The 11421-nt window shown below is 37.1% G+C and overlaps 1 long non-coding RNA gene across 1 annotated transcript in view; it reads right to left on the bottom strand.

Annotated features, from left to right (window-relative positions):
- Positions 1-11268, bottom strand: part of LOC119879210 — a 39231-nt gene extending 27963 nt beyond the window's left edge. Inside the window, exon 1 of the long non-coding RNA XR_005387382.1 lies at positions 10386-11268. This is a non-coding gene — a long non-coding RNA (uncharacterized LOC119879210). The remainder of the gene's footprint in view (positions 1-10385) is intronic.
- Positions 11269-11421: the final 153 nt, after the last annotated feature.

Below are 11421 nucleotides of genomic sequence, written 5' to 3'. Positions count from 1 at the left end.
TATAGTATATTATGATAATGTTCTTCATTAGGTAGAATGTTCTGTGATTGATTAATATAGCTCCCATTTATTTGATTAATATAACTTTATTTCTATTGCTAGTCAAATATACTATTTTCAAGTGGTTAGATATAGTATCTGTAGTAATTTTTATTTCAGAAATTGGGACCCCTTGTGCCTATTTTAACATCATTTCTACCCCACTCCTATCCTCCATTTATCTATAAAGTAATACTCATTTATCACACAGTTTTTTTATTTTTAAAACCAGAGGAGGGGGTACTTGAAAAGCCGAGAGTAATGGTTTACAAACTGTGCACCCGGAAGTAGCGATGTAGATTTGCCTTGGGAGGCAAGTAGAAAGCAGAGAGAAAAGGAGAGGCAAAGAGGCTGGCATTGGAAGAATGAGAGGTGGAGACTGCAGGACTTCAGGCCCACATTTGTCAAGAGAGCCAGGCTATGCTGCAATGACATACGATCTCAATGGTATCCTATCATGAATGTTTATTTCTCTCCCCACAAACACCAGCATAAGGCAAAAGACCTCTTCCATCTAGTAAGCGTAGGGTCCAGCTGTCATCATAGTGTGATGCTATTATGTATCAATACACAGACTCCACTGTCTGTAATGGGAAGAAAGGAATGGAGGATCCACAGGGGTTTTAGGGCCGGAAAGCCATCACATGGTCTCAAGCTAACTTTAAGGGAATCTGGAAGACCTAAGCAACCACCTGGAATACACAGAAAGCCCAAAATATTTCTGCCAACAAGCCCTACCGCCACTTTGAGGAGGGTAGCTATTTATTTATTTACTTATGTATAATGTTTCCAAGGGATATTTTACCTGAAGAATGCATTTTCTAGCTAAAAAAAAAAAAAAATATATATATATATATATATATATATATATATATAGGCACCGATCCAAAAATAAAGTGATTATTTCAAGGGGCGCCTGGGTGTCTCAGTCAGTTAAGTGTCTGGCTTTGGCCCAGGTCATGATCTCACACTGGGCTCCCCGCTTCTCCTTCTGCCTCTGCCCCTCCCCACTCCCACTTGTGCTTACTCTCTCCTTCTCAAATAAATAAAATCTTTAAATAACACGATTATTTCAAATCTAAGATTGCCTCATTCTGGTATGTTTCTGAGAATATCAAACTTTTATGGTTTGACCAAGATCAGGAAGACTATTGATAGATTGATATACTGACTTGTCAGAATTGACAAAAAAGAACATCATCCCATGTAGATGTTGAGCTTCTATTCTAGAACAATAGTCCTAGGACAGGGTATAAAGTATTGGTGACCACCATTCATTCCACCCCTTTTCTAGTTGGCCTTCTCAGGTCATAGAGACTAGAAACTTAAGATCTACATTTTCCAGACTGCCTTGCAGCTTGAATTCTGAATGTGATCTAGGCTTGACAAATCAGATGTACTCTGCGGGAGACTTGGCATTTGGAAGTACGATAGAGGCCTTGCCTCTGCAGTTTTGATATGTCTTCTGGTAGGCCTCCTCACAGAGACATTTGAGGTTTTCCATGCTGCCCTCAGCTGTTCCAGTGGAGTGGGGCAGAGGGAGAGAGGAAATCTAAGCAGACTCCACGCTCAGGATGGAGCCACAGGCTGGGCTCAATCTCACAGCCCTGAGATCAGGACCTGAGACAAAATCAAGAGTCCCATGTACAACTGACTGAGCCACCCAGGCACCCCAATCTAAATGTTAGCTTGAATTACAAAATATAAAAATGTATTTGGTTTATGGTATTTGCAATACTGCATTTCCACATGTGAACTTTCTTTGTATAAAGTAATTTCATATATTCATGTTATGAAAAATTGGGACACCTGGGTAGCTCAGCAGTTGAACGTCTGCCTTGGGCTCAGGTCACGGTTCTGGGGTCCTGGGATCGAGTCCCCCTTTAGGCTCCCTGCAAGGAACCTGCTTCTCTCTCTGTCTATGTCTCTGCCTCTCTCTCTCTCTGTCATGAACAAATAAATCATTAAAAAAAAAAGAAAAAGAAAAAATAAGTAGAGAAAAATAATTTCATCAAAGGGGAGTAAAATAAGTCTAAATCTAGTTATAAAGTGTGAATTAAAAATTCATAACTAAAGCAATCAGCAATTACAGGATAAGTCACCATTGTATATAGTATTCATATTTATATCGCAGTCTAGTCACTATGCTACAGAAATAGCTTTCTTATTTTGTTTTTACAAATATTTCTCTATACCAATAATACCCTTAAAATAGTTTTTCCATCTCTATCTATGTCCACTGCTTTCTGTAAAGACTGTATCTAACTGGGTACTATTTGTCTTTCTAGGTTAAGAAGAAAAGTCTGAAGTAAGCTATAACTAAGTTCTTTGCAACCTTGCTCTTCAACGTGTGGTTAAAAAAAAAACACAAAGCAAATAAACAAAAAAAAGCAAAAATAGACCCATAAATACAGAATAAGCAAACTGGTGGATGCCAGAGGGCAAGGCAGTGGGGGGAGGGGCAAATGGGTGAAGGGGAGTGGGAGGTATATAGGTTTCCAGTTACAGAATGAATAAATCACAGGTATGAAAGTTACAGCATAGGGAATGTAGTCAGCGGTGTTGTAACAGTGTTGTATGGTGACAGATGGTAGTTATCCTTGTGGTGAACATAGGATAATGTACAGAGTTGCTGAATCACTATGTTGTACATTTAAAACTTATGTAACATTGTGTGTCAACTATACTTCAATTAAGCAAGCAAGCAAGACTATGGTCCTTGAACCATCAGCATCACCTAGGAGCTATTAGGAATGCAGAACATACCCAAATGTATGCATTAGGGATTTGGAGCAGAGCACAGATGTAATCAAAAGTTTAAAAGTACAAACTTTGAAGAAAAGTTAAAAGCTTCTAGAATTAAAATACTTAAAGGAAATTGAAAAATAATCTTCTAACCTTTGTCAGAGAATGGTTTCTGGCTATTCACACTCTCTAGCATCAACCAGAAAAGTAATTAGTTCCATATAAAGGATGAGAGTTTCAGGCGAGGCATAAAATTAATAATGGAACATCTCTTTATTTGAGGGTCTTTAAAAATATATTGGGTAGAATCCCATCATGATCTAATTGTGGCCTTGACTAGATGTGGAAAGATAGATTATATAACTCTTTAAGGTCTTTTCTAACTAAACAGTCAATGAATGGTCTCTGTATAAATAAAATTCCATCGTGAAAATCAACTCAAGTACCTCGTACCTTCCGCCATGCTATTTTCCAAGCTTTGGCTGGAATATTCAGAAATACTGGCAGCTATATTACCTCTTCTGAAGAAAAAATAGGGAGTACAATTCTTGATCCTTTTCATACTGGCAGTTTTAAAGACTTTTAGTGCATTCCTCATACTTACTTGAATTCATATTCTTATGTACTTAATAAGTTATTTTCCTGCCAGTTTGACATATTAACTCATGTCTGAATTAAAGGCCTTATTAAATGTCTGAGTCAAGAACAGGAAGACTGATCAGAGATCTGTTGCTGAATCCCATGTGGTTTCTATCTGGTAACTTTAGGGTGGCCAGCCATCCCTTTTTGCCTGGGACTGGAGTGTTTACCCAGACACGAGACTTTCAGTGCTGAAGTCAAGACATTCAGTAACATTACAATTCAATAATACATCTTTCTGTGAATGCATGCATGTATGCATGCTTATATATACCCGCTCACACACGTTTGTCATTTTCATGTTCTTCTTGGTTTACCGCTGCGCCACCCAGGGATCCCTGACTTCACTTTAGAAGACAGAATAACAAGCAAATAAATATATACCTCTTTCCAATGTATGTGCTATGTGATGAGCTGCACCACTAAGCCAGTAGTCAGCTGTTTATCAACTCATTTTTTAAAATGGGTAAGAAAAAATCTGAAGTTCCATATCTGCATTGTGAAATAAAAAAGAAAAATTCTCTAAATAGAGACATCTTATCTTGCCTATGGTACAAGAGAACAGTTAGTGAAATGGTGCCTCCCTTTCAGCCTTGTAAATCCATTTTTCCAAGAGTAAATTCATTTTCATCTTGTGAGGCTGACAGACTGAACTTCACACACTGCAACCGGGGAAGGGCATACTCTGAGCCAGGTGGCTCGTCATGTGTAATGAAAGGGATTTTCACCATCTTGTCAATCTCATTTTTTCAAAATATTCATAAAATTGTAGAATTGGCTGTATCTGTTTCTCTTAAGTAGCACTTCAGTGTAAAACAACTGATACTGAATTACTCAACTTAAAACTTTTTAGACCAGAAATGTTTCAAGGATATAGGAACATTGATTGAATCAGTGAAAATCCATGAATAGAGAATGATACTGAAAAAAGAAGCCCTCCTCACCAGATGTCACCATTTGAGGCAGTTATTAAGTAAGTTTTTTCCTTTGAAAACATGTATCTAATGGGGAATATTAAACATTTATTTTGCTGCCCCAGTTAGACTATATTACAGAGTAACCAAAACAAAACAAAACAAAACAACACCACTTGATGAAAGAAAGTGTTATTTCATAGAAAAGTATTACCTACTAAGAGAAAAGGAAGGATTGAATTAGATTTTAATCATTGTTGATCCCTAATGAAATTATTGACCTAGGCAAGGGTTGTCAAGTAGTGTTAAAAAGCATTAAGTGCATGTTTTATGGGGAATCTAACTGTTATAAAGTGCCAAAGCAATACTACAAAGATTTCTTTCTAGTCACAGGAGAAAAACATAAGTGTACGTTCACAAAGCGACCAGATTTTCAACACCCGAATCCAGTGCTCAAATTTAGCCCCCTGAATGGTGGAGCCATCAAACATTATGTCTCCTGATGTGACACACAAAAAAACACAAACTGTCACCTGTGGCATATTCTAGCCAAAATGTTTAACATAACCTGAGCAGAAGTTTATTTTTTATTTTTTTATTTTTTTTTGAGCAGAAGTTTAAACCAAACTTTCAGCATAAGAAAATAGTGTGGATGGGGGAAGTTCAATGATAGCACCAGAAGACGCCCAGACAAAACCAAGACGAATCATTCTGTTGGGGTCCTTGGTCGGATCTGTTCAACAAGTCAGTGTACAATGGGGGAAAAAATTAAGGATGATGCTAGAATATAAGAAAACCAAGAGCCATAAAAGCTAGATTCAACACGTAGGACCTACTAGCTCTAAATGGTATTATGAAGATAATTGAGAAAATCTGATTCAAGATAGACTATTAGATAAGATTAAAATTTTGACTCACAAAGGGAAAGATCATTAGAAAACCAAGATACAAAACAACTTGCTTTGCAATCATTTCATTTTTTATAAAAATACATCCATATATAAAAAAGTATCTGAAAGCAAATCAAAAAGATATAAAGATAATCTCCAATGGTGGGAATATAGTGCTTTTCTTTTCTTAATTTTTGCTTATCTTGTTTTCTAGCTTTCTCAAGGTAGCAGTGTTTGTAACAATAAGATTGTGTGTGTGTGTGTGTGTGTGTGTGTGTGTGGTTTAAAAACTATAAGAATTAAACACTGAGGGTGGGAGTGCCCATGATTTAATGCCCTTAGAATTTTAGACCTCTCTGGTACCTCACACTGATTACTGCAATAATTTTCAATGACTTTAAACAGAGAACTCTTAATCTTCGGTAAGGACTATTGGTGAAGATTTGCTCATCTCCTTTTGTTTATTGCTAATAATACTTCTGAACATAAGAAAGTGATTCTGTTTTAAAGGAAGAAAGGAATTAAAAACAGAAGAACAATGAAAGGAAATCTGTGAAGAGGGTATTGGGCAAGGACAGAAGTGAGGAAAGAGATAGGAAGCACATGATACCTATTTTGAAGTATGATGATACACACGTGAATGAAGTCTCTGCAGCCCGTACCTCTCCACCTAGCTATCTTCAAATCATCCCTTTGGGAAACTTTCTGTCTTTCCAAGTCTCTGCACGCTGTTTTAGCCCTAAAAACAATCTCAACGTGCTATATTAACTACCTACCCACTTACCTCTTTCTGTCTAGACTGAGGGCAAGGGACAGATTTTTGAAACCACTGTATCTCAAGAATCAAGCACAATGCCTGGAATAGAATGGATGCTAAAGTATTGACTCAATCAGAGGAAGCCCTCCAAGAAAACATAAACTAATATTTATAATGGGGCAAGAAATTGCCCCAGCCACTAATATTGCATCTCTATATGTCACAGAAATTAAAGAAACACATTCTGAAGTAAATGAGATCCAAAACAACCGGGGAAATCCTGCCAAGAAGGCTGTAGTCAAAAAAAAAAAAAAAAAAAAAAAAGAAGGCTGTAGTCTTCAGGAAATCAATGCTCCACAAGATCAGCTGACAAGATCAGCTATTTTAGCCTCTGCTCTATTTGCAGATTTAAGATTGCAGAGGGCACCTTCCACAGGAGATTGGTCGGTTTCCTGAGTGTGTAGCATTCAGCCCCCCAGGCACCCTCTAGTACCTCCTCCATCTTACTGGGAAGTCAGAGTTGAGTCATAATCGTAGGTCCAGGGCCAGGCCTGCATTTTAAATCCCCAGATCCACAAATGAAATCCCTAACATGCCAGACTCCTGGCTCCATTATTTAGTAGCTATATGACCTTGAACTCAGATTCCTCATCCAGAAAAACCTGATTCTAGGACTGTGCCAGGACATTGTGTAAGAAATGAAGTGATTCATATAAAACCCTGGACAGTGCCTGGCACCTAAGGGTTCCATAATTATGAGCTCTTGCTATTGTTACTATTCTCCCTCACAGTAAAGAATTCCACTACGCACCCAATTATCCCAGAGGCCTCCATACCCTTCCCACAGTGAATTGGCAATGTCAGCAATTAGCATCCATGACTGCTCTTTTTTTATGGGATACAAATGAAAGCAGTGGACATAAAACACAGGTCTCCCAATATCTAGCTTATGCTCACTTCTTGGCAGCCTCATCATTTTCACCATTTCCTTTACAACTCTGAAACTTCAGCTTTAAAAGCCATGGTCATTTGTTTATCTTCTTGAGGATATGACTTTCAATGGGAATCTACCTTAGCTGTTATTTAAGAACAAAAAGCATAAAACACTCTTCATCTGCCCCTTCAGGTAAAGATGACATTTAACAATAATTGAGAAAGTAACTGTTTTCCAAAAGACACTCATGATTTACAAGTGTACCCACCATTGTGTGATTTTGCTCCTTAAAATGACTTGTATTGCCTATTGAAACTCCGATCACACTTTAAAAACTTGAAAACAGAAATTTTCACATCTTTTTAAAAATTTCTCAAAGAGTTTAAGCGAATTATTAAAGTCAGTTGTTGAAAATAAAAATGCAACATGTGATTAATTTATAAGAACTGATTGATATCAAGGAAGACTTGTAAGCATAATTTTTTTAAAAAGATTTTATTTATTTATTCATGAGAGACACAGAGAGAGACAGAGACACAAGCAAAGGGAGAAGCAAGCTCCATGCAGGAAGCCTGATGTAGGACTCGATCCTGGGACTCCAGGATCACACCCTAGGCCGGTGCTAAACCGCTGAGCCACCCAGGGATCCCCAAAGACTTGTAAGCATAATTTTAAGCAAACTCTTCTTTTAATTGTGGGTGGGCCGAAAACAAATGGTAAATGTGGTCTGAAATTGACCTATTCTGTGTGAATCTGTCTTGTCTTGAAGTATCTTTTTTTGAGATGACATGAAAAACAAGTCTCTAATTAACCTGAACTTGAGCCCCAACTTTTAAATTATTATTAAGCCAAGATTTTTTTAATTATGAAGCAATTCAAATTATAAAACTTTCACTAAAACCTGTTGATCATATTAATATATATTTACTTATTAACAATTATATTTTGCTGGAAGCAAAAATATTTTTGTTTCACTGAGAGAAAAAGATATTTTAAAAATATTACTTACCTTTGCCTTTAAAAAAATTTTTTTTTGTGTTTTAGAATTAACATGATAAATAGGACAATAGTGCACATAGACTATTTACAAATACATGATTATATATTAGAGACATCTGCCCAAAATATTTTTTACTAATCAGGGTGTATAATTTAAAAAGCTTAAGCGCCACTGCCCTAAATCAATTTTTTCCCTAAGTATGGTTTGAGAAACATCTGTTTAGCATTGCCATAGGGCCTAAGCCCAGGAAACCTGACTTTCAGCATGTATAGTTGGGATCTGGAATGTGCATTTTTAACAAGTACCCCTGCTTAAGGCAGTTCACAAGCTACATGTTGAAAAACATGGTGTTGAAGGAAATAAAAAGCATTTTGTGGAGCTCATGATTGCCTGTGAATAAGGCTGGTAAGTGGTAGTAGCCATATGCAGTGCCCATAATCAGCTGTCTCCTCATTCATCTTAAGGGAAATAATTTGCAAAGCTGACTTGGGATCCCTGGGTGGCGCAGCGGTTTGGCGCCTGCCTTTGGCCCAGGGCGCGATCCTGGAGACCCGGGATCGGATCCCACGTCGGGCTCCCGGTGCATGGAGCCTGCTTCTCCCTCTGCCTGTGTCTCTGCCTCTCTCTCTCTCTCTCTGTGACTATCATGAATAAATAAATAAAATCTTTAAAAAAAAAACAGAAAAGCTGACTTCGCTCAAGTGTATAATCCCCTGACCCTCAGTGAAAATATTGTTTCCTAAGAACGGCTCTGTAATAATTGCCCCTCTTAAAAATGTATGTTGCCCTGTTAAAATGACACTCCTTTCTGTCACTTCAGGTGTTGTCACATGCATTAATCATTGTAGGCTCATCAGAGGATAAACTCATGGGAATTATTCAGTAAGTGTGATTTCATTTTGATTCATCAGAGAACCCAAGTTTAATAAATTTTTTAGAAGTCAGTTAATCAGTACGTAAATAAATGCAAAAAATTTAAAAGCACTCGAAACAACCAGTATCACCCTTAGACCCAGGCAAGGGGCCACTGTCCTGAACCTTTCTTTGAAAGGACCTACATCACACACATGTGTGCAGGTAACTATATTAAAGAGCACACAGTGCCTCTGTTGTATAGGACTTAGCACTCATTAGAATGACTTTAAACCAAAAAATCTGCTGTTGTGACCAATACCATTCAGGGCCCATAGGAATTCTTCTACACATTGTTTGTTGTATAACCTGAGGATAAAAGGTAATCACTTCCAAATATTGGAAAGGTTTTGGTTATCCTGCTAAGAACATTAGAGGTGAGCATTTCTTTCAAGAGCAGAGAGAAAAGATAAGTTAATCAACTCAGCAAATCCTCTGAATGCAATCTAGCCTTGCTTCATATAGTATTTGTTTTCCAGAAGTGCCTGGCATCACTTTCTTGCTTCTCCAATACAAGATATTCAATGTTTAGCAAATCTTTGCAGTGGTTGCACCTGGCAGTGACAGAACATTTTGCAATATTAAACAATTTATAACACTTAAAGATTGATAAGTGTGTAGATCTAGACTGTCATTCATGAAATCAGATATCAATACTTTACACTGACAACCAGCTATGCCTTGAACACTAGCATGAACAGATAATTTTATTTATATGGAATATTCTAAATTAATTTTCCAAAATATTAAATAAAATTTCAGCTTTATTTAAAATCCTATATTCATTAATTATTAATTTTTCTTTTCTATTTGAATGTTACATATAATGTTTTAGAATAAAATAGCACTTCATAACAATATATATTAAAATATATAAACTATATTAAAATAACTTTAAACCTAAAATTTTCTATATTTGCTTTAATGTACATTCTTGATGAAAATATATTCACTTATTTCATATATTCAATATATCTTGGACACTTTTAGTAGAATTACTTTTTATTTGAATTCCTTCAGAACACAAGTTATGAGAGCATATCGATCATAATAACACAGTGATCTTTACTGAAATGAAGACAAGGAAAATAAATTTAACTAAATAAATACATAATAATTACAAATTGTGTCTCTTTCATTTTATTACTCATTTAACATTGCTAGTCCAACAACAAAACATCCAGACATGTGCAGTAACAATTAAACCAACTTGTCTTCAATATTTTTCAAAGAAAAATCATAACTTTAAATAGTTTTTGATTTTTCATCATGATAGTATAGTTGTCAAGGTAGAGGGATGTGACATATTTTATTTAACAGTGTTTTTAGCTTGATTTGTAACTTTTAAATATTTAGACATATGGTGTGTAGGCGTCCATTTGTACTTTTGCCTTGGACTACACGAATATTAGAGGGAGGCCTAGAAGCTATCCCAAACAAAAACAAGACAAGACAAAACAGCAAGAAATTCATGAAGTTGTAGGAGCCACTATCATCTCTTTAGGCCTCTCAGTCAAACGACTGGTTTTCACCCCACTTGGGATATGCCACTTACAATCATGCTGTGTCTATTCCTATAACAGAGCAACATTTCCAGATCGCTGGGGGTGTTCCAAAGTATGTTGTTTTTCATTGCTGAACCACTTCACCGCCTGGTAGGAAGGATGTTCTCCAGATTGAGAGAACCCACAGAAGAGTCAGCAGTTATTAGCTTTTGAGTGTGAACACACACATGAAATTTTAACAGGAAGTACAGCCTTTTGCAATGATGTCGGAGCTGTGGGAAGTCAGCACATTCTGGGTGACACTGAGAGTCTATCTGCTCCCCACCAAGGTCACATACAGAAAGGAAAGCAAACACACTGGTGTCAAATTTCCTGCTGCTGCATGAGGAGCCAAAAGGTGTGCAACCACGTATTTAGCTGTGCCTACAATGATGCAGTCAAGTAACGTTCTTTCTCTCTACCCTTCCAGCGTACCTTCAGAGAGGCGGTTAGTCAGAATTAGGTGATTCAGCAAATGAGCTCTGGCACCTGCCTGACGGCATTCAAATCCTAACTCCACCAGTGATCAACCCGTGACTTAGGGCAATTCTAGGCCTAGGCGTCCTCTTCTACAAAATGGGCACTAATAGGTGCTTACCCCAAAGGATGGCTGTGAGAATGACATGAGTTAAGTGCCTACGATGGTACATGGGCATGTAGTAAGTGCCATGTGCATATGATGTAAATTTTTTTATTCCATAACTATGTCCCCATTTATAAGAGTCCAGAAGAGCAGCATTAGGACATTCTGTCTTGAGCTGACCGCTACTGCAGGTCCAAGAAAAAAAAAACTGTGATATTTGGATATTACAGGGCTTCTCTTATCCTAGACTTTGGGCTATTTAAATTGCACAATTCATTGGCATAAACACCTTTTTTCCTTTTCCCTTTCTTGTATAGCCCATACTCCCCCTTCTAAAACAGGATTTGTAGTAGCTGACAACATCAAAGCACACTTAGCAAAGATCAATGAATATCAAAACAAACAGATAGCTAATTACTTAGGATCACTGTATAGTTCTAGGTGAAGGCCCAACTGCTCCACTC

Source organism: Canis lupus, unplaced genomic scaffold, assembly GCF_011100685.1.
Source record: "Canis lupus familiaris isolate Mischka breed German Shepherd unplaced genomic scaffold, alternate assembly UU_Cfam_GSD_1.0 chrUn_S433H594, whole genome shotgun sequence".
NCBI lineage: Eukaryota > Metazoa > Chordata > Mammalia > Carnivora > Canidae > Canis > Canis lupus.
The sequence above is the reverse complement of the archived record's forward strand: the minus strand, read 5'-3'. Positions and strand labels throughout refer to the sequence as shown.